Source organism: Rutidosis leptorrhynchoides, chromosome 2 (genome assembly GCF_046630445.1).
Source record: "Rutidosis leptorrhynchoides isolate AG116_Rl617_1_P2 chromosome 2, CSIRO_AGI_Rlap_v1, whole genome shotgun sequence".
Lineage (NCBI taxonomy): Eukaryota > Viridiplantae > Streptophyta > Magnoliopsida > Asterales > Asteraceae > Rutidosis > Rutidosis leptorrhynchoides.
In genome coordinates this window covers 483,658,258-483,681,212 of record NC_092334.1, presented here as the reverse complement: position 1 = coordinate 483,681,212, position 22,955 = coordinate 483,658,258, and the positions used below count along the sequence as shown (strand labels likewise).

Genomic DNA, 22,955 nt, shown 5'->3' with positions numbered 1-22,955 from the left:
ATTAAGTTAAGATTAAGTTATATTTTATTATTATTATGTAGTATTATAAATTCCTAATCCAAAACCCCATTTAAATAAGTTTAACTTCAAAGACTATTAAAAATAATTTAAACCCTGTCTCCCTGTGGAACGAACCGGATTTACCAACAAACTAAACTACACGGATAGGACTAGTTGCCTATATATGTTTGAAACCAACCTGAATTCATTAAAACACTACATATACAATAAATCAATTCGTGTAACAAAACAACTCAAATCCGTTCATAAATAAAAGGCACTGTTTCAACACATCAATTTTTTGGCGCCGCTGCCGGGGAGCGGTTTTGTTTAAAAGATTTTAATAGACTTTAGGTTATTCGATCCTTTTGTAGGAATTCATTCCTAGAAAAGCTTTTGGTGTTATGATTTCATAATAGAAATTAATGCATGAATTTACGTTCCTCCAACACTGAATTAACTCCTCCATATCCTGAACCCGAAAGAGAAATTCACGAACGTTTAAGAGCTCAAGAAGTAGAATCTCTTGCTGAGAATTTAGAATCACTTTCATTAGATTCTAACTCTGAACCAGATATTCAACCAATCATAGAGCCAGTTATTAAGGAAGAAGAAGAGATGTCTGTTACAAATCAAACGATGGAAGCATTAATGAAGGCGACAAGAACAGGTCAAGGCCACGCAATTATCCAACCTACGATGACTGACGGCTTTGAAATAAAAGGTCAATTCCTTCACATGGTGATTAATACATGCCAATTTGGTGGAGCTCCAAATGAGGATGCTAACGAGCATCTTCGTAAATTTGTAAGCATTTGTAAGCTATTCAAAATTAAGGATGTCTCCGATGAAGTCGCATGTTTGAAAATCTTTCCCTGGTCCCTAAAAGACGATGCAAGAGATTGGCTAGACTCATTACCAGAAGGCTATATCGAAGACTGGAATGATATGATGGACAAGTTCTTGTCAGAGTTCTTCCCTGCTTCAAAAGCAGCCAAATTGCAAAGTGATATAAACCACTTCAAACAAAAGCTTAATGAGACTCTTTATGAAGCTTGGACCCGATTCAACAAAATTCTTAGGGTATGTCCTCAACACGGGTTGAATACATTCCAAAAAGTCCAAATATTCTATAAAGTAGTAAACGTGGCTACTAGAAAAGATATAGATGTTGCAGCTGGAGGTTTGATCATGAAGAAAACACCGGAAGACGCTCACACTATCATTGCCGATATAGCAGCACATTCTCATAATTGGCATCAAGAGATAGAATTCTCTAGATCATCAACCGTTGCTAATATTGAAAGCAATGATGAAATTGCTTCTTTAAAAGTTCAAATGGCAAATCAAGCAAGACAAATTGAGAAAGTAACCAAGGAAATGCATGCTATCAGGGTAGGATGTGAAATGTGCCAAGGCCCCCATCTTACTAGAGATTGTGATAAAACAATGATGGAAGAGCAAGCAAATTTCCTAGGTTACTCGCAAAAAGGTGAAATGAATTTCAACGATTTTCCAGCGATAGAAAATAACCTAAAATATCCTCCAATTAACAACTATCAAATAGGAGGACCTTCAGTTTAAATAATAATAACTATCAAGGAGGAAATCCGGTTTACCAAAATAACTGAAATTTCCAAAACCAAAATCAAAATCAAAGAAATCCACCACCAGGTTACAATAACCTAAACAACCGAAATCAACCTCAACGAATTTATCAAAATAATTTCCAACATAATCAACCACAACCACAAGCACTTATGCAACCACAACCCGAAAAGAAATCCGATTTAGAAGATCTCTTAAGAGATTTTATGGTTAAGCAGGAGCAAACTGCAGAAATTCAAACTCAATAAATTCGAAATCAACAAGCTACGATTCAGAATTTAGAAAGAGATGTTGGAAGGATCTCACAGTTACTATCAGAGAGGCCACCAGGCGCTCTCCCCTCAAATACTCAAGTGAATCCAAACAACAATCAAACAAGGAATGAGCATGTAAATGCTATAACTACTAGAAGTGGTTTAACTGTTAACCTAGAAACTAGTAAGACCTCAGAAGTTCCTTTATCTTCTTCTAGTTTACAAGAACCTGTTGATATAGATGAGCATGTTGAGAAAGAATAAGAGAAAAATGATCCACCTGAGATCATATCAAAGAAAAGTGAAGAAACACCTGTAAAGGTGCACAAGGCACCTATTCCATACCCGAAGGCATTAAAGAAAGACAAACTAGCGAGCCAATATTAGAGATTTGCAGATATGATCAAGCAAATTAGCATTAACATGCCACTCGCAGTAGTTCTTAGGGGTATGCCAAATTATGGAAGGTTTATCAAGGATCTCATAGCCGATAAAGGTAAATATGAAGAAGTTTCGACCACATTCCTCAATGAGGAATGCTCAGCAATTTTGCAAAAGCAAAAAATGCCACCGAAACTCGGAGATCCTGGTAGTTTCATTATTCCGTGTCTGATGGGAGATTCAGTAATGTACGATGCATTAGCTGACTTAGGCGCAAGTATCAATCTTATACCACACTCCTTGTACTTAAAACTAAACCTAGGAGATCTAAAACCAACTAGGATGTGTATACGCCTAGCAGATAGAACTTTTAACTATCCTATTGGTATTGCTGAAAACCTACTGGTTAAAGTTAATCATTTAATCTTTCCTGCCGATTTCGTTGTCCTTGAAATGGAAGAAGATAGTAAGGTTCCCCTAATTCTAGGGTGACCATTTCTAAATACCACTGACGCAATTGTGCGTGTTAAATATAAAAAGCTTAGTCTAGGTGTAGGGGAAGATAGAGTTACCCTAAACATAGATAAAGCTATGAAACAACCTATCTCCTCCGATAACGAATGTTATAAGTTAGACATTGTGGATTGTTGTGTTGAAAAAGAATTGCAAGAATTACTAAATATAGACACCTCAAACTTCACCTCAATGAGTGAAGGTGATGAATTCGATGTAGAAATTGAACTTGATGAATTGTTGAAAGTAGTCATCGATGAAGATTGTTGTGAGGAAGAAATTCCCAAGGAAGATGAACCTTTTGAAGAAATTACCGATGGTAATAGGTTCCGGATAAAATCTTCCTTGGAAGAACCACCAACTTTGGAACTTAAAGAACTCCCGGAACATTTAGAGTATGCTTATCTCCAAGGTACATCACAATTACCTGTTATAATCTCATCAAAACTTTCCAATGACGAAAAGAGTAGGTTAATGTCCGTTCTAAAAACTCACAAGAAAGCGATTGCTTGGAAAACAACCGATATTCTAGGGATTAACCCCGCTTATTGTACTCATAAGATTCTAATAGAAGAAGATTTTAAACCCGTGGTACAAAGACAACGAAAGTTAAACCCTAACATGAAAGAAGTTGTCAAAAAGGAGGTTATCAAGTTACTTGATGTCGGGTTAATATACCCTATATCCGATAGCCCATGGGTTAGTCCTGTTCAAGTGGTACCTAAGAAAGGGGGTACAACTGTTATTCTTAATGATAAAAATGAACTTGTTCCTACAAGAACAGTCACTGGCTGGAGAGTCTGTATAGACTACCGTCGTTTAAACGACGCCTGAAGGAAAGATCATTTCCCTCTTCCTTATATTGACCAAATGCTAGAACGTTTAGCGGGAAAAGAGTACTATTGTTTCCTTGATGGATTCTCCGGTTATTTTCAAATTCCCATCGATCCAAAAGACCAAGACAAGACAACATTTACTTGTCCATTTGGTACATTCGCATACCGACGAATGCCGTTCGGATTATGCAACGCGCCAGGAACCTTTCAAAGGTGTATGATGGCAATATTTCATGACGTGATAGAAGGAAGTATGGAAGTCTTTATGGACGATTTCTCTATTTTTGGAGACTCCTTCGATTCATGCCTTTCAAACCTCGAGCGAATGTTAATTCGTTGTGAGGAATCAAATCTTGTTTTAAATTGTGAAAAATGCCACTTCATGGTGAAGGAAGGCATTGTTTTAGGACACAAGATTTCTCGAGATGGAATGAAAGTAGACAAAGCTAAGATCGATGTAATCTCAAAGCTTCCTCCTCCAACTAACGTTAAAGGAATTCATAGTTTCTTAGGTCATGCAGGATTCTATCGACGATTCATAAAGGATTTTTCCAAAATCGCTAGACCCATGACTAAACTTCTCGAGAAAGATAGTACATTCGATTTCAATAACGAATGCTTACAAGCTTTCTCCATTCTAAAAGATAAACTTACGAATGCACCCATTATGGTATCACCCGACTGGTCAAAACCTTTCAAGCAAATGTGTGATGCTAGTGATTTCGCGATGGGAGCTGTTTTAGGTCAACGTCAAGATAACAAATTTCAACCAATCTACTACGCAAGTAAAACACTTACAGGAGCTCAGTTGAATTACACAACTACTGAGAAGGAGCTTCTTGTAGTAGTTTTTGCTTTCAATAAGTTTAGATCTTACTTAGTGTTATCTAAAACAATTGTTTATACCGATCATTCAGCCCTAAAGTACTTATTCAAAAAGCAAGATGCTAAACCTAGACTAATTCGTTGGATTCTTCTCCTACAAAAATTCGACATTGAAATTAAGGATAAAAAAGGAGCTGAAAATCTCGCTGCGGATCACTTATCCAGTCTTGAAAATCCTAACTTAGAAACACTCAACGAATCTGTTATTCACGATACTTTTCTGGACGAGTTCCTTATGAGAATTGAAACAGAAGAAGAAATTCCATGGTTTGCGGGCTATGCTAATTATCTAGCCGCAGGAATTCTTGTTAAAAATCAAACTTATCAGCAAAAGAAGAAATTCTTTGCTGATCTGAAGTTTTACTTCTGGGAAAGCCCTAACCTCTTTCGTATAGGGGCTGACCAAGTTATTCGTCGATGTGTATACGGCAAAGAAGCACAACAAATTCTAGAGCACTGTCATGAAGGACCGGCTGGTGGACATTTCGGACCAAGCTATACAGCCAAAAAGGTTTTTGACTCAGGTTTTTACTGGCCTACAATTTTTAAAGATGCATACAATAAGGTAAAAACTTGTGATGCTTGTCAAAGATCTGGAAATATCTCCAAGAGAGATGAAATGCCACAACAAAGCATCCTAGTATGCGAAGTATTCGATATTTGGGGTATTGACTTCATGGGTCCATTCCCCGCTTCTAACAAATGCAAATACATTCTCGTGGCAGTCAATTACATTTCTAAATGGGCTGAAGCAAAAGCCCTACCCACTAACGATGCTCGAGTTGTTGTCAGCTTTCTTAAAAATCTTTTCTCGCGTTTTGGGATTCCAAAAGCATTAATCAGTGATATTGGAACTCATTTTACAAATCAACTACTCGAGAAAGTGCTTAAAAAGTACGGAGTTAATCATCGTTTTTGAACTTCTTACCACCCTCAAACGAGTGGCCAAGTTGAAAACACAAACAGAGGTCTTATACGAATTTTAGAAAGAACGGTTAAAAATAATCCAAAAATCTGGCATCGAAAGCTAGATGATGCACTTTGGGCATTTAGAACCGCATTTAAAACACCCATTGGTACCACACCTTTTCGATTAATTTATGGTAAGGCGTGTCATTTACCCATCGAAGTTGAACACAAGGCATATTGGGCTCTGAGAGAATGTTTTACCGACCTTGTGAAAGCCGGAGAAAACCGATTCTTGCAACTGAATGAATTAGATGAATTAAGACTACAAGCGTATGAAAATTCTAAAACATACAAGGAGAAAACTAAAAGATGGCACGATGCACGGTTAAAAGAAAAGAAAGAATTTGAACAAGGGGATAAAGTATTAGTATTCCAATCACGTTTTAAGTTTTCACCTGAGAAACTTAGATCCCGATGGACTGGGCCATATATAATAAAAAAAGTTTTTCCATCTGGATATGCAGAATTATATAGCTAAGACGGTGGAACTTTCAAGGTGAACGATCATCGACTCAAATTATACTTTGAAGGAATCAATACTACGGAAAGAGACGAGATCACCTTCTACCCTAAGGACAAGTAAATTCAGGGTAACTTTAAGGTTTTTCAACTCCATTCTCGAACTTTATTTTCATCTTTAAGAGTGGGGTTTATTCGGTCTTTCCCTAGCAGACACTAAAGAACTAGTCTTCTCCCTCCATTCTACCTTTTTATTTTTTCTTTTCGTTTTTATTTATTGTTTATTTTCAAGATGCACAATCAATATGTCTACAACCATTTCCTTTTGATGTGCGATAAAATTTTACCGAGAGATGTGGTATTAGATATAAAGAATAGATGCGATCAGGCGAGTAAAGAAATAAGGCAAAAACTTAACTAGAAAAATTATGCCAAAGAAAAATCAAAATCAGCTAAGAAATGTCGAGCGCGTCATTTGGGCAAGTGTGTAAAATGTGGAAAACCAGCTCATTACGGAAATTGCCCAAAGAACCAGACGGACTCTAATTACGAGTACGTAATCTTATGCCGAGAAGGGCCTTTTAAATGTTCAAAGGAAAACCTCTTAAACCAACGAGGTTATGCCTACGAAGCCATGGGGGGCGAAATGGTACGACTCCACTATGAGGCAAGTCGACGCGGTTTCACAATCTAATTCTTTATCTCTCCAATTGTGTTTTTGTGCATTTTTGTGTATTTGTGAATTTTTTGTGTGTTTATGTTCTGGTGTGTTTAGTTTGTATTTGTTTGTTGTGTTTTTATTAAAAAGGGTCTACCATTTAAAATTGATAAACCTTGAGTTTAACCTATTTTCATTGAAAACGATAATGCTAAGTGTAATAACTGAATTGTCGTTCTTCAAATTGTACGAAATTAATTGTTGGATTCATAATATATCTTTTAAATGGTAAACCACCAAAAACAAAAGAACAATTAAAACTATTAAAAATATACTTTTTTATCAATAACAGTAAAGATATATAACTTGTAAACTTTTGTCGTGGGTAATGATAGGTGTTACAACCGAGATTGTCTCTACCTAGTTGATAGGAAACAAAGTTTTAAGTTTGAAAATTAGTTGGTTCGAAAGTATATAATTATATATATATAAAAAAATATAAAGTGTATTTTAAATTCATTTAATTTTTATTTTTCATGTACTTGTTTGTAATTTTAAAATATTAATTTTCTTTTAATTTAAAATTTTTTTTTAAAAAAAATAGAGTGTTTTATTTTGTTTTTGAAAAATATTAAAACTTTAACTTTTAAATTATTAAATTTTATAAATTGAAATTAAAATTTATAAACGGATAAAGACTAGGTATACCAACCGAAATTTCCGTTACAACAAATATAAATTTATAAAAGATATTTTAAAATTTTAATTATTTATAAAGTTGAAAAAAAAGGGGTCCTAAAGCTTACGCAAAACGTGTGGCTATCCACACGGAACGCGTACATTCGAAATCTACGCGAAAAGCGTAGGTCTACGCGAAACGCGTAGAGTTTAAAATCAGACCAGATAACTGGTCGACCAGCAATATTCTTCACACTCTATCCTTATTTTTTTTGTTTGCTGTGGACGAGAGGAGTACCCAAAAACCCACAAAAATCATACCAAAAATCAAATAATCACTCCAAATCTTCCCCAATTCTTCCATCTATCAACATGCCGAGATTGGTAAGGGTCCTAAAACCAATTTACCCCTTGTTTTTCAAATTTTTCATTATTTATTTGTTTAGCTTTAATCCGAATTTAGAGCTTGTTATTGTTAAATTTTGCTTGATTATTGCTATGGCTATATTGGTAGTGTTTTATTAAACCCGATTAGCATGAAAATTTGATGTTTAATTGATTATTGAAAAGTTAGAGTTTATGTAAATTGGGGAAATTGAGGAATTACTATTAATTGTGTTATTTTGGGTATTTTTAGATGTTTTTAGATGTTTTGATAGTAGTAGAAGCTTTGAATATAAGTTTGATCGATTGATTTTGTGATTTTAATTTTCGTCTAAATTTCATAATTTTTTGTAATTGTCATGAATCAAGTATAATGATGATTAGAAGCTGGATTATACGCAATGTGATTGAATTGGATTATATATGCTTAGCTCATTGCGTGTTTTCACTTGTGAATTAAACTTTGTTTTTGAAACTTGATTTATGATTATGATTTTTTTTTTGTGATTTATTTTTGTTTGTTTTAATTTGTAGAAGTAAACTGTTGTTGAAATATTAGTTCCTGTGGTGTTGAAACAAGCTTGTATGTCAAGGATGAATTCTTTGCTAACATTAACATACCCAATTGGGACGATTCTCTTGTTTTAAAATGTTATGCAGGGATTATTTAGAATGAGAGCTGTTAACCAACAGCAAGGAGAAGAACAAGTAACACCGGAAATGGAACAACAACTTCAGAATCTACACCCGAACCTGAGATTTCCTTATGATTTGCCTAACCGATTACAAAAGGTTAAGGACTTACTTTCTCGGGTCAATAGAAACATCTCTCCAGTATACGTTGTGGATTGGGCTCCTTTAGGACACCCAGTCAACTTAGATGAACAAATAAGGGGAATTTTAAACCAAAGTTTTACAAACGAATTTGGAATGACTTTGGTTTTTAATGATTTTGAGAGGTTGTTTAATTTAAATAGCCCTGTATATATAGAATGGTGTTTAGAGTTCTATTCTACCGTTAGAATGAGTTTACACCCAGAAACTATAAATGACCCTAATTTTCTACAATTTCGACTGGGTGGGGTAGATAGATGTATGTCCCTAAGTAACGTGACTGACGCATTAGGGATTTACACCGTTGAGGAGATGTTGGCTCCCGGTTTTAGGGAGTATATTTTTACAGGAGCTAGATATACAGGAAATTATGATTTTTCGAGAGTCTGGCAATCTTTTACTCGAAGGAATACATATGAGCCAAGCCAAGAATCATACCTAAAGATCACTGATGTTTGCTTTAGAATAATTCATAAATTTATAGCGAACACAATAAACCAAAGGTCATTTGTTAATACAGATAAAATTAATTATATCGACCTTTGGTATTTAGATGCGATCAGAGATAGGGATATATTTGTTAGTATACCCTATGGAGTTGCTTACTTTTTGGCCCATGTTGGTAAAGGTGCTAGAGGGACAAGTGACATGTCGGGGGGTCACTACATCACGTGTCTAGGAAACTGATTCGAACTCGACCCAAGTGAATCAGAACCTCCAATCCAACCAGTAGATCAAGCTGTTAAAACTTTAGGATTGGATGTGTATAGGACGGCAAAGGCTATACACGTGAGGGGCGGAGTAATTAGTTTAAGACGACAAGAAGTTGCTGCTCCCGCTCCTATGGAGGAGGATGAAGAACCCGCGAGGGAAACTAGGAGGAGACGCAGACAGCCAGATCAGGCTAGTTCGTCTAATACAGATATGTCTGATTTCGATATGCTACAAAATTCGTTTAATTCATTGAGTTTAGACATAAGAAACTCATATGAAACATGGGGACGGAGATCAGAAGACCAATACACTAGTTTGTCTCGACAGTTAGGGGATGTAAGGGCAACCCAATTAGATCAGGGTAATATTCTAGAAAACATCCGCTACGATCAGAGGGGCCAGGGAGCACAGTTAGAGTGGGCGCATCATTAGGCATATTTATACGCAGCTAACCCACAGGCTTACACACCTTCAGCCTTTCCTTCATACCCCAAATAGCAAGCACACGGTGACCCTCTACCTCCACCTTATGACCCCAACTCTGCCTTAGCCGCAAGTCAGGAAGCCTATAGGAGTTTTTACAAGGAACAATGCCTAAATGAACAACGGCAGCAACAGCAGCGGGAACAGGAAGATCAGGGAGGCCCTGCGTGGTCATTTTTCTAGTTTCTTTTTAGTTTTTGAATATTTATTTTTTTTATTTTTTTGTGTAAAATAATTTTTATGGTGTGTTAATTTACTTTTACTTTTATATATTTTATATATAAAAAAACTTTTAGTGTGGGGTAAAATTTTTGTACTACTAAAGTACAACCCCATCTCGTTTGTAATTGACATATTTGTTGACAGGTACTTACGATGATGAGATTCGACATAGCGAAACATGAAAGTATTATTGTGATAAAAAGGATTGGATATGTTCATACAATAAGCATTTTACAATCTCCAATTGCTTAACAAAGGAAGTTCTAAACACTTTACACTTTTTTTCCTCTCAAATTTATATATTTTATCTGATTTTATGTAATGAGGGCATTACATAATCTTAAGTGTGGGGTGGGAGTAAATAAATTCTCGAGAACTTATAATTTAGTGGTTTTTATGAAAATTTTGAACATTTTTTAAACAAATATATCTAATCAATTTTTAAGGTAATTACGAGGAATTAAAGATTAGGTGAAAAAAAAAACCGAAATTATTGTCTCCATACATTAAAAATACATAAGTTTATTTAATTAAAATATTTAAAAGAAAACCAAGTATAAAGGAATTTATAAACCCATATGTTTAGAACCATTTATCACATGTTTCTATGAAGTTTATTGCAGATATCATTGCTTTGGAATGTATAAACCTGAATATCTCATTAAGGAAGTAAAGTCTTCCAAAATGACACACTTCCTAACTTATGTTAGAAGATGTAGTCCAGAACAGCTGTAGGTTGACGAAAAATCTTGAAAAATCATCTCTATCATCGGCTGGAAATCCACCTCACCACAACATCAAACAGGGTTTTTGGTGGTCAGACTTATCCTAACCATGAGATGGATCTGTCTCGTACAATGGGGGGGCACATTGCAAATTAGCTTTTAAGACTAATGAATCTAATCCCCAGATGGATGATCTCCGTAAAGATCAACTGCATCTATGTTTGACCGCGGTCAACATACATATGCCATAACAAATTGAGGTGTGCAAACTCATGGTTCACCGATGATATTTGGCGATATAATTTTCTTCTAAAACTTATGCTATTTTATGAATTATATTGTGTAAAACCATTTTTTAGAACATTCGGTTTCAAGTTCCATGATACTTCAATCATGGAGGCGGATAGCTTGCTAATTGCCGACTGAGACTACGGTTTTCAGTTACCCTCGACCGGAATTTGAGGTTAAAACCGGAAAACGTGTCTAGTGTAAAAACTAGCATGCCATTTTATAAAAACATAAAACGTTTTCACAAGGTCCAATTTTCCCTAAGGATCCAAATTTTTAAACCTTAATCACGAGTTTCAACTTTGTTTCTGTTGCCAGAATTTCATTTCGTGTGGTGTGCGTGTGATCCAATAAATATTGTGTAGTATTTCCAACTTATTTCATATAGCGTGTGTTTCATTTCGTGTAGCGTGTGTTGTGTGATTTAATGTTCGATATGGAAAAATATGTAATGTTCCGATTCTATTTAGAAGATGTAATTGCTTGAGGACAAGCAACGTTCAAGTGTGGGGTATTTTGATATTGCTTTAAACATACATATATTTCGACGCAATATCATTTATATTTCATCGGCTTTTACCGAAACGAAGACATTCAAATGCATAATTCACGAGAAAAACGGAAAAAGTAAATGCGAGCTTAAAGTAAGAAGAAATTCGATAAAACTACAGATTTAATCCAAATATATATCAAGATAATGTTTACTCGAATGCAAGTTCAAGATGATCGAAGAAAAAGAGTTCAAATGAGAAGTTCCAAGTCGATATACGTCAACACGGGATCAACAAAGAACAAATGAAAAAATAAAAATAAGAAAACTGTCCGTTATTCCTACGCGAAATGTGTGCAAAGCTACGCGAAACGCGTAGTATTTTTGCCTTACGTGGATCGTGTGGGTATCTACGCGAAACGCGTAATCTTGAGTCCAGATCCAGATCCGAATTACAAATGGGACGGTTGCTTTTTAGTTTTATATTACAACTTTACAATTTACAGCATAAAAAGAGGAATATTACAGAGACTTTTGACCTACTACTTCAACTCTCAATGCTATAATACGGAGACCAGTTCAGAGGAGAATGGACACATATCAAGATACATCGAATAATATTATTCTCATTGTTTTTCATTTTATAAATTTCAAAGTACTCCGTATCAGTTTATTTAGTTTTAAGTACAGTTCCAATTAATTTCCAAGGTTCAATATTTAGGATAGTTTCAATATTAGGGGTGTATTGTTCGTGATTAAGGGTATTATTGTCCGAGTGCATGGGTGTTGTTATTGTAATTTTTCTACCGTTTTGAAGTTAATGAAAGTGAAGATTTTCGTAAGTATATTCCGTTAAAATTATCGTTATCAATTTTTATCGTTATTATTATGTTTGTATGTTTTTATTTTTATGTTTACCCTAGCATAATGAGTAGCTAAATTTCCCTAGTGTTTGCTTAGATGTAGAGCTCCTAGTGAAATGGATTGTTATCATTTGTAAAAAAATTAAAATGTAACTTAAGTATTTTTAACATTGAGCCTAATTAAAAGAACCATTATTATGTATTTGGATATTTAACTCCTGTCACTTAATTTGTTAGATTAAAATAACGAAAGTTATTTTTATCTATATAAATTAAGCTTCAACATTAAAAGTGATCTAGACGAACTTATGAATAATTTATTAACACTAAATTAGAAATAAAGTTCGGTGGTTTGGGTAATATCACTAGTCATATAATAGTGAAATTATAAAAAGGGAAACCGTTATAATTTGGGTTTTGGCGAAGGTCAAAATTGGGTTGGGTCTTAATTTAAATACTTAAGAACTAGTAACTATCTAAATAGAATCTGATGAAAATTAGATTTAATTTAGTTAGTCATAACTTTATATTTATTCGAAAGAAAAATATAAAGTTTTATACTAAAACATTTTAATAGGTCTTAAACTCAAAACAATCCATGGATCTAGAGGTGACACATTTAAGTAAACACTCCCATTTATATATTGCAAATTATTATTATTATTATTTACGTATTATTATTCAGCAAAACTAAAAATATAAATCAAAATACTCGAATTTGTACCAGAACTGTTTGTCACATCGAATATAAGTTACGCGTATCGCGTATACATTACACGAAACGCGTACCTTCAAAATTATACGCGGAACGCATATTAATCTACGCGAAACGCGTACGTATTAAAATATCACTGTTACGTATTTTATTTATTTTCTAAGTTTTACAATAAATCTTTTATTATAATTTTAAAGTAAATAATTTATAATTAGTTTAATTATTGTAATTTCCTAAAATTCAGTTTTATATTTAATTTAGGTTATTATTTAGTTAATTTAAATAAATTTGTATATTATAATTTATTGCTCAAAACAAAATTCTAATCAATTAGTTTTATTAAAAGTTATTATTTTATTAATTATTATTTAGTAATAAACTTATTTAGATCACAATTAGTATAATTTCAATTAATTCACTTTTAAGTTAATAATTATAAATAATGTATTCGTATAAATTAATAAGTAATATAATTAAGTTAAGATTAAGTTATATTTTATTATTATTATGTAGTATTATAAATTCCTAATCCAAAACCCCCTTTAAATAAGTTTAACTTCAAAGACTATTAAAAATAATTTAAACACTGTCTTCCTGTGGAACGAACCGGATTTACCAACAAACTAAACTACACGGATAGGACTAGTTGCCTATATATGTTTGAAACCAACCTGAATTCATTAAAACACCACATATACAATAAATCAATTCGTGTAACAAAACAACTCAAATCCGTTCATAAATAAAATGTACTGTTTCAACCCATCAAGGCTTTACCATGAATTCAAAATGCCCAAAACGAGTTCGAAAAGCCGTTTTCTCAATATCTTCCTCACGGACCCGCATTTGGTGATAGCCGGACCGTAAGTCAATCTGGGAAAAATACGTCGCACCTTGGAGTTGGTCAAACAAATCGTCGATCCGAGGTAATGGATAACGATTTTTAATCGTCACTTTGTTCAACTCCTGATAATCGATCCACATCCGCATACTACCATCCTTCTTCTTTACAAATAAAACTGGAGCGCCCTATGGCGAAGCACTCGGTCGGATAAAACCCTTTTCAAGCAACTCTTGGGTTTGATTTAACAACTCTTGCATTTTCGTTGGTGCTAAACGATAAGGAGTTTTAGCAATGGGAGTAGCCCCCAGAACCAACACAATGCGAAATTCAACTTGTCTTTTTGCCGAAACACCCGGTAATTCATCCGGAAAAACGTGTTCGAATTCATTAACCACCGGAATATCACGAATGGATGGTGGCTCTTCACGAGTATCGACTATACGGGCAAGAAAAGCCATACCACCACTACTAAGGAAACGACATGCCCGTACATAAGTGCATAATGACACAAGTCTTCTCCGTTTCTCACCAAGAATAAGTAACTCTCCCCCACTTGGGGTCTTCACACGAATAAACTTTTCATGGCAAGCAATATCGGCTCTATGACGATCGAGCAAATCTATACTAATGACGACATCAAACTCACCCAAATTCATTAGAATGAGATCGATTTTAAAGGTTTCGGCACCAAACACAACATTACAATTTTTACACACATCAACCACTAGCACCATCTTGCCATCCGCTATTTCAACTTGTACCGGATGACTTAACTTAGCTAGTGGATTCTTAAGCTTTGGTATAAAACTCAGGGACACAAACGATAAATTAGCGCCGCTATCAAATAGTATCCTTGCCGGATTAGAGTTAACCATGAAAGTACCTGAGACAACTTCATCGAATTGCTTGGCTTCATCATTGGTCATCAAGTAATTTCATCGCCTAGCCGTACCCGCCGCTTTCTCTAGCCTCTTAACTTGATCATTCCGCAAATTGGGGGCACTCCATCCTTCGGTGCCCTTCTTTTTGACAATTATAACGAGTGAGTTTGTTTGCGGTAGATGGGTTCGTACAGTCACGAGCCATGTGTCCTTGTCGTCCATAATTATAACACTTGGGTCCATAACCCCCGAAAGCAACCTTCTTCACACTACCGACACTCTCATTCGTACCCCTACTCTTCTTGTTCGAATGACTAGTAGCTTTAAACTTTCTTTTGCCAAAAGTAAAGCTACTCTTTTTCAAAACGAGCGACTCAAAACCCTTAGCTATGTCAAACAACTCATTAAAAGTTTTCACTGAGTTCCTACTAATCTTCTTTTAGTAGTTGTCTTTCAAGATTCGATAGAAATCTTCCTTCAACATATGATCATTTCCGACATACTCCGGGCAAAATTGGGTCTTTGATAAGAAAGTGGACTTGAGAGTGTTCAAGTCTATTGACCCTTGCCTCAAAGTACGCAACTCGTCCTTAAGCCTTGAAAGATCGACCGAAGTTCGGTACTCTTTGAAAAATTCCGCCTTGAATTCATCCCACGTGAATTCCATACATTGGTCCTCACCATAAAGCCGAATCTTTTCGTCCCACCACATTTTGGCATCACCCCTTAACATGCTACTTCCGTACCTCGTCTTCGTATCGAGAGGGCATTCACAAGTACGAAAAGCCCCCTCCATATCGGAGATCCAACGATTGCTCTTTAGTGGATCTCGTTCACCATCCAAAGTGGGAGGTTGAGCATCCATGAAATTCTTGTAATAGAAGTCTCGCCTTCCCATATTATCTTCATGAAGAACAACCTTCACTTGTTCCTTGACTAGATTGACTACTTGCTCGTCAATCGAATCTAGGAACATCTTCCTAACGTCCTCTAGAAAGGCCGTGTGATGCCTTTGCATAATGGCCTTGACCTTAGCCGTGAACTCAGAGTCCTCGCTCGTACCTCCGTTATCGTTATGGTTTCCGTTTCTCATCTTCATTCTACAAAACGGAATATGTTAAACAACGAAACGAAAGGACATTACATATACATATATATATATATATACACACACACACCTCACCACCCCCTCTTGCTCAACAATCATCGTACATTGCTCGTTTGACACGATTTGAACCCGTAACAATGGTAGCTAGTCATTGTTACGTAAGCACATCACATTAACTTGCTAGTACAACGTCTGTCTTGCTTGATGATTGCAAACACAACACAAAACAATTAGCGCAAGGTTAGTTCACATAAACCTAGGCACTAACCAATCCCGGTCTGACCCATCTCCTACAAGTCCCACATAAAACGCATACACCAATCTAGTCTAAGTCTAGGCACCCATCTCAAGTCGCCTAAATCCCTTAGACCATGCTCTGATACCACTTGTAACAATCCAACCTCGATTACCAAAACACGACACGTTTTTTTTAAAACGGAGCAGGAAACTGGCCTGAGGAAATGCGCGATGCGTGCAGGGTTGCGTGGCACGCATTACTGCGTGAAACCAGGTCAGTAATAAATCCAGGGGCCAAGCATCTGCACTCCCCCATTTTCACGGCGCGCTCCAGGATGTGCGGCGCGCTTTACTACACGAAAGATGCTGTTGGCCGAATTTCACATATAAAAGCCAAAGCTTCCAAAACCGAATTCTCACATCATTAATTCGATTACGACCAAAATATAATTTACATAATTCCAAAGATTAGAGTTTACAAAAAGGGGTACGATAACCCGTAATCACCAATATGTTTTCGAACCACGAGTTTAATTGCCAAACTAAAGACGAGCATGGTGTTTAGGGTTAAACTACCCAAAAACTAGGTCAAAACGCAAAAGCCACCACTATCAAATCCAAATTGGGAAATCTTTAATCCAAACGAATACCCTTGCCTTTGTCCACGCCGAAGCCTAAAAAGGTAAACAACGAGAGGGTAAGCAAAATGCTTAGTGAATGCAATAATTATACACATACATATATAATATACCTACTCACATACACTTACACACACCCCACATATTCGCTAGCAATATAATTAGCATACAACTCCAAGCATAAGCTAAATACCTCCAATACCGCAACTAGCATAACCAATAGCATATTCACCAAATAATATCTTATGTTATACTACGATTCATACACAAACTATATGGTCAACCATACACGCACTATGGTGCTACCGGCTCCGTGGTCCGCACGATACGAAATTGTCATGATGCCACCGGCTCCGTGGTTCGCATCACAACTTGAGTCATACTCACTCCAAGGCTTTACCGGGTCCATGGTTAATGCCTTAACAACTCCTAGTGTAGTGCTACTGGCTCCGTGGCTCGCACTATAATACTCCAACCATGATGCTTCCGGCTCCGTGGTTCACATCATAGTACTTCGTACATACTATGGCACTACTGACTCCATAGATCGTGCCATAGAATACAAATAAATACACTATATACATATATGCATAATTACTCCACTCACCTTAATTCCTTAAGTGAAATGATAAACCAAGCTCGAGACCTTCAATGTAACTGATAATGCTAAAAACGAACATATATTTCATAGCATTATTCCTCAAGAAAGACAAGCTTTTAGTTGCAATTGTCCTATTTACAAGTGATATTCGTTTAAATAATAAAAGGTGAAGACAAAAGGCAGATTCGACGAATTGAAGACGCAAACGACCAAAAAGCTCAAAAGTACAAAATACAATCAATGAGGTTCCAATTATTGATAAGAAACGTCTCAAAATTACAAGAGTACAAGATTCAAAACGCAAAGTACAAGATATTAAATTGTACGCAAGGACGTTCGAAAATCCAGAACCGGGACCAGAGTCAACTCTCAACGCTCGACGCAACGGACTAAAAATTACAAGTCAACTATGCACATGAATATAATATAATATATAATTAATTCTTAAAATTAATATATATATATTATATTATATTTAAAAACCGTCGGCATAAAAAAACAAAGACTTTTGAGTCTCCCCAGCTGGCCATGCGATCGCATGGCCTGGAGGAAGAAACTCCATGCGATCGCATGATGCACAGTTCTAGCCCACATGCCTATAAAAATTGAGCTTTGGTGTAACACAAAACACATCTTTTTCTTCTTCACTCAAACGTAGTATATGTATATATAATTTATATTTTAATTTTAATTTTAATTTTAAATCCTAATAATAAGGGTGTGTTAGCGAATGTTGTAAGGGTGTAAGTCGAAATTCTGTCCGTGTAACGCTACGCTATTTTTAATCATTGTAAGTTATGTTCAACCTTTTTACATTAATGTCTCGTAGCTAAGTTATTATTATGCTTATTTAATCCGAAGTAATCATGATGTTGGGCTAAAAATATCAAAATTGGGTAATTGGGCTTTGTACCATAATTGGAGTTTGGACAAAAGAACGACACTTGTGGAAATTAGACTATGGGCTATTAATGGGCTTTATATTTGTTTAACTAAATGATAGTTTGTTAATTTTAATATAAAGATTTACAATTGAACGTCCCTATAAATAACCATATACACTCGATCGGATACGATGGGCAGGGTATTTATATGTACGAATAATCGTTCATTTAACCGGACACGGGAATGGATTAATAGTCACTAGAATTATTAAAACAGAGGTGAAATTATGTACAAGGACACTTGGCATAATTGATAACAAAGTATTAAAACCTTGGGTTACACTCAGTCGACATCCTGGTGTAATTATTAAACAAAGTAATAAAACCTTGTTACAGTTTAAGTCCCTAATTAGTTGGAATATTTGACTTCGGGTATAAGGATAATTTGACGAGGACACTCGCACTTTATATTTATGACTGATGGACTGTTATGGACAAAAACCAGACGGACATATTAAATAATCCAGGACAAAGGACAATTAACCCATGGACATAAAACTAAAATCAACACGTCAAACATCATGATTACGGAAGTTTAAATAAGCATAATTCTTTTATTTCATATTTAATTTCCTTTATTTTATATTTAATTGCACTTCTAATTATCGCATTTTTATTTATTGTTATTGTATTTAATTGCACTTTTAATTATCGCAAGTTTATTTTATCGCACTTTTATTATTCGCAATTTCATTATCGTTATTTACTTTACGCTTTAAATTACGTCTTTTATTTATTTAATATTTTACATTTTTTTTAACTGCAACTAAAGTTTTTAAAATCGACAAACCGGTCATTAAACGGTAAAAACCCCCCTTTATAATAATAATATTACTCATATATATATTTGTATTTTTATAAATTTAAACTAATATAGCGTTAAGCTTTGTGAAAAAGATTCCCTGTGGAACGAACCGGACTCACTAAAAACTACACTACTGTACGATTAGGTACACTGCCTATAAGTGTTGTAGCAAGGTTTAAGTATATCCATTCAATAAATAAATAAATATCTTGTGTAAAATTGTATCGTATTTAATAGTATTTCCTAGTAAAATTTAAGCTATTTTATATACCACCTAGCGAAAACATCAAGTATTTTTGGCGCCGCTGCCGGGGAACATCTAGCTTAAAAGCCGGAAGCGCAACGCTAATATATATAAAAAACAAAAAGATTTTTATTTTTAGTTTACTTTTATTAAAATATGCTTTTGTAAAAATACGTTTTAAATATTCGAAAATATAAAAAGAAAACAAAAATATAAATATTTTTAAGAGTTTGTTAAATATTTAAGTTCTATAAAAGTTTCTTTATCTTTATTTTATAAAAATATAAGTTTTATTTAATTTATATAAATATATTACATAAATATATAAAACAGAAAATTCAAAACAGAAAAAAAAAATATAAAAACACTCGGGCCTGCTACTGTAGCAGCCCGTAACCTGGCCCAAAACCTCAGCTCATGCGATCGCATGAGCCCGAAGGCATAAACTCATGCAATCGCATGGGAGTGTCTGACACGCCAACAGGAAACCCTAACTGCATTAATTACGGGTATTATTATTATTATTATTTAATAAACCCTAATTAGGTTTTATTATTTAATTAGTTATTAGTTTTTAGATTTAATTTATATATTTAGTTTAATTAGTTTAATTAAATTTTAAAATTAATAGTTTTATAAAATAAATAATATAAAAATAATATTTTTATAAAAATTGTACTTTTTACAACTTTTAGTATATTTTTATATTTTATTTTTTTAATTGTTTTTAGCGTAATATTTGTATTTTTCGCTCGTATGTAGTTTTAATTCATAGTTTTTGCCATAGTTATTTTTATTTCTAGATTTTTAGGCTCTGCCGTAAAATCCCTTAAGTGCTTTTTCTTTAGACTAAGATATAGGTGCTTTAGAATTTTGCGACGCCTTTTTAAGTTTTAGTTCCTTTTTAAGTCATTTCCATTTGGGATACAGTTTTACTTGTAAGCTTTAATATTTTTAGACGCCTTTTACCTATGTATCAATTATCACTCCAATTAGTAATCTCAATTTGCAATTTAAATTTTAAGTTAGTGATAGTAATAAGGTTGGGTTAGTCAAGTATTTTTAAGTTTTATAAGTCACTCTTTTTCTTTCTTATTTTTTCGATCTTTTCTTTTTCGACCTTTTTCGACGCGCTCTTTTTCTTTCTTATTTCTCGCCATTCTAGTTTTAGGACATAGATTTTTATTCTACTTCTTATCTAAATTTCTTAAAATTACAAAAATTTATTTTAAGTGGTTACATTGATAGACATCAAAATTTTCTGGTTCGTAGTAATAGTTGGATTTGTACGTGGACCGGGTTATTGGAGCCAAACAGTCCTCAATTATATTGAGACCAAAAGAATCCTGCCCCTCTGCTGCATCTTTTGGCTATTCGAAACGTGGGCAAAATCAGAAAAGTCTATTAATTGGATAACTTATATAATTTTTTCTTTCCTTTTAAAAACTAATAGGATATTCAGTGAATGCACCGAGCAAGAGGTTCACCACCTTTTGTACGTTCACCACCTGTAACTCGATCAAGACATCTAGCAAATATTACCGCCGTTGATTTTTCTTTAGAATTGTCATCCAGTTGACCAAGTACTCCAATTCAAATTTCCGATAATCCATTTTTTGAACCCGACCTCACAATTGAGAATCCGGAGAATATTCAGGGACGATTCATAGATCCTGAACCATTAAATTTTCCTCCGGAACCACCAATCATTCAAACAGAGATTGTTGAGGAACGAGCCATTAAATCAGAATCCTCTAGTGATTCCGATTCAACAAATTCAATTATGGAGAATCTGGAACCTTTAAGTATGGAAGACCGAATGAGAGCTAAACGCACTGGCCAAGGTCACGCAATTACTCATCCAGACATTAATGCGCCAGATTATGAAATCAAAGGACAAATTCTATACATGGTGACTAATCAATGCCAATTTAGTGGTGCGCCGAAGGAAGATCTAAATGAACATCTTCGTACCTTTAATAGGATCTGCACTCTATTTAAAATCCTAGAAGTGGAGGATGAACAGATATATCTCATGTTATTTCCCTGGACTTTAAAGGGAGAAGCCAAAGATTGGTTGGAATAGTTACCTGAAGGGGCGATCGATACATGGGACGTTTTAGTTGAAAAATTTCTTAAACAATTCTTTCCGGCATCTAAAGCTGTAAGACTTCAAGGAGAAATTGCTACGTTCACACAGAAACCGAATGAAACTCTATATGAGGCGTGGACAAGATTTGGAAAGTTATTAAGAGGATGTCCGCAACATGGTTTAGACACCTGTCAAATAGTACAAATATTCTACCAAGGATGCGACATCACTACAAGGAAAGACATAGATATAGCAGCTGGTGGTTCCATTATGAAAAAACCCGAAACTGATGCTTACAAAATTATTGATAACACTGCTTCCCACTCACATGAGTGGCACCAAGAAAAAGATATCGTTAGATCATCTAAAGCAGCTAGAGCCGATTCTATCCATGACTTAGATTTCATTTCCGCAAAGATAGATGCTGTGGAGAGACGAATGGAAAAGATGACTAAAGATATCCACTCAATACGAATTAGTTGTGAGCAGTGTGGAGGACCACATTTGACAAAAGATTGTCTCAGTATTGAATTAACAATGGAACAAAGAGAGAATATTTCATACATAAACCAAAGGCCTGGAAATAATTATCAGAATAATTATCAACCGCTAAGACCGATCTATAATCAAAATCAGAATTATAACCGAAATATTCCATACAACAACCAACAAGGTCCTAGCAATCAACAAGTATCTAACAATACTTACAACCAGCAAAGACCTAATTTTCAAAACAAACCACCACAACCCGATGATAAAAAGCCGAATTTAGAAGATATGATGACGAAGCTAGTTGAAACTCAGACGCAGTTTTTCACATCTCAAAAACAAACTAATGAACAAAATGCTCAAGCATTTAGAAATCAACAAGCTTCTATTCAAAACTTGGAACAAGAAGTAAGTAATCTAGCAAGGTTAATAGGTGAAAGAAAACCGGGAAGTTTACCTAGTGATACAAATGCAAATCCCCGGAATGAAACAGCTAAAGCCATTACCACAAGAAGTGGTACAACACTTAAACCACCTGAAATACCTGTAACTTCTGATGAAGCTATTCTTACTCCACAAGAACCACAACCTGATCAAGATAAGGAAAAGGATCGGTAGTTGAAAAGGTTAATGAAGATAACACAGTTAAGGCTAAACCTTATGTTAAACCATACCAACCACCACTTCCTTACCTGAGTAAAATGAAGAAAGAGAAACTTGAAGCCGAGCAATCCAAATTCTTGGATATGTTTAAACAGATAAATGTAAATCTTCCTTTCATTGATGTGATTTCAGGAATGCCTAGATATGCTAAATTCTTGAAAGATCTGATCACGAATAGAAAGAAAATGAAAGAACTCTCGGTTGTTACTATGAATGCTAATTGTTCAGCAGTGCTGTTGAATAAGATACCAGAAAAATTATCTGATCCAGGAAGTTTCACAGTTCCATATTTTCTGGGTAGTCTTAGTTCAATAGAAGCATTAGCAGACTTAGGTGCTAGTATAAATTTAATGCCGTATTCACTATACACTAAACTAGACCTTGGAGAATTGAAACCAACAAGAATAAGTATACAACTAGCCGATCGATCAATAAAATATCCTAGAGGGA

The 22,955-nt window shown here is 34.8% G+C and overlaps 1 non-coding gene across 1 annotated transcript; it reads right to left on the bottom strand.

Moving 5' to 3' along the window:
• Positions 1-21,428: 21,428 nt before the first annotated feature.
• Positions 21,429-21,535, bottom strand: LOC139895218 (small nucleolar RNA R71). Its single transcript, XR_011775680.1, has one exon. It is a non-coding gene; the product is annotated as a small nucleolar RNA R71 (small nucleolar RNA).
• Positions 21,536-22,955: the final 1,420 nt, after the last annotated feature.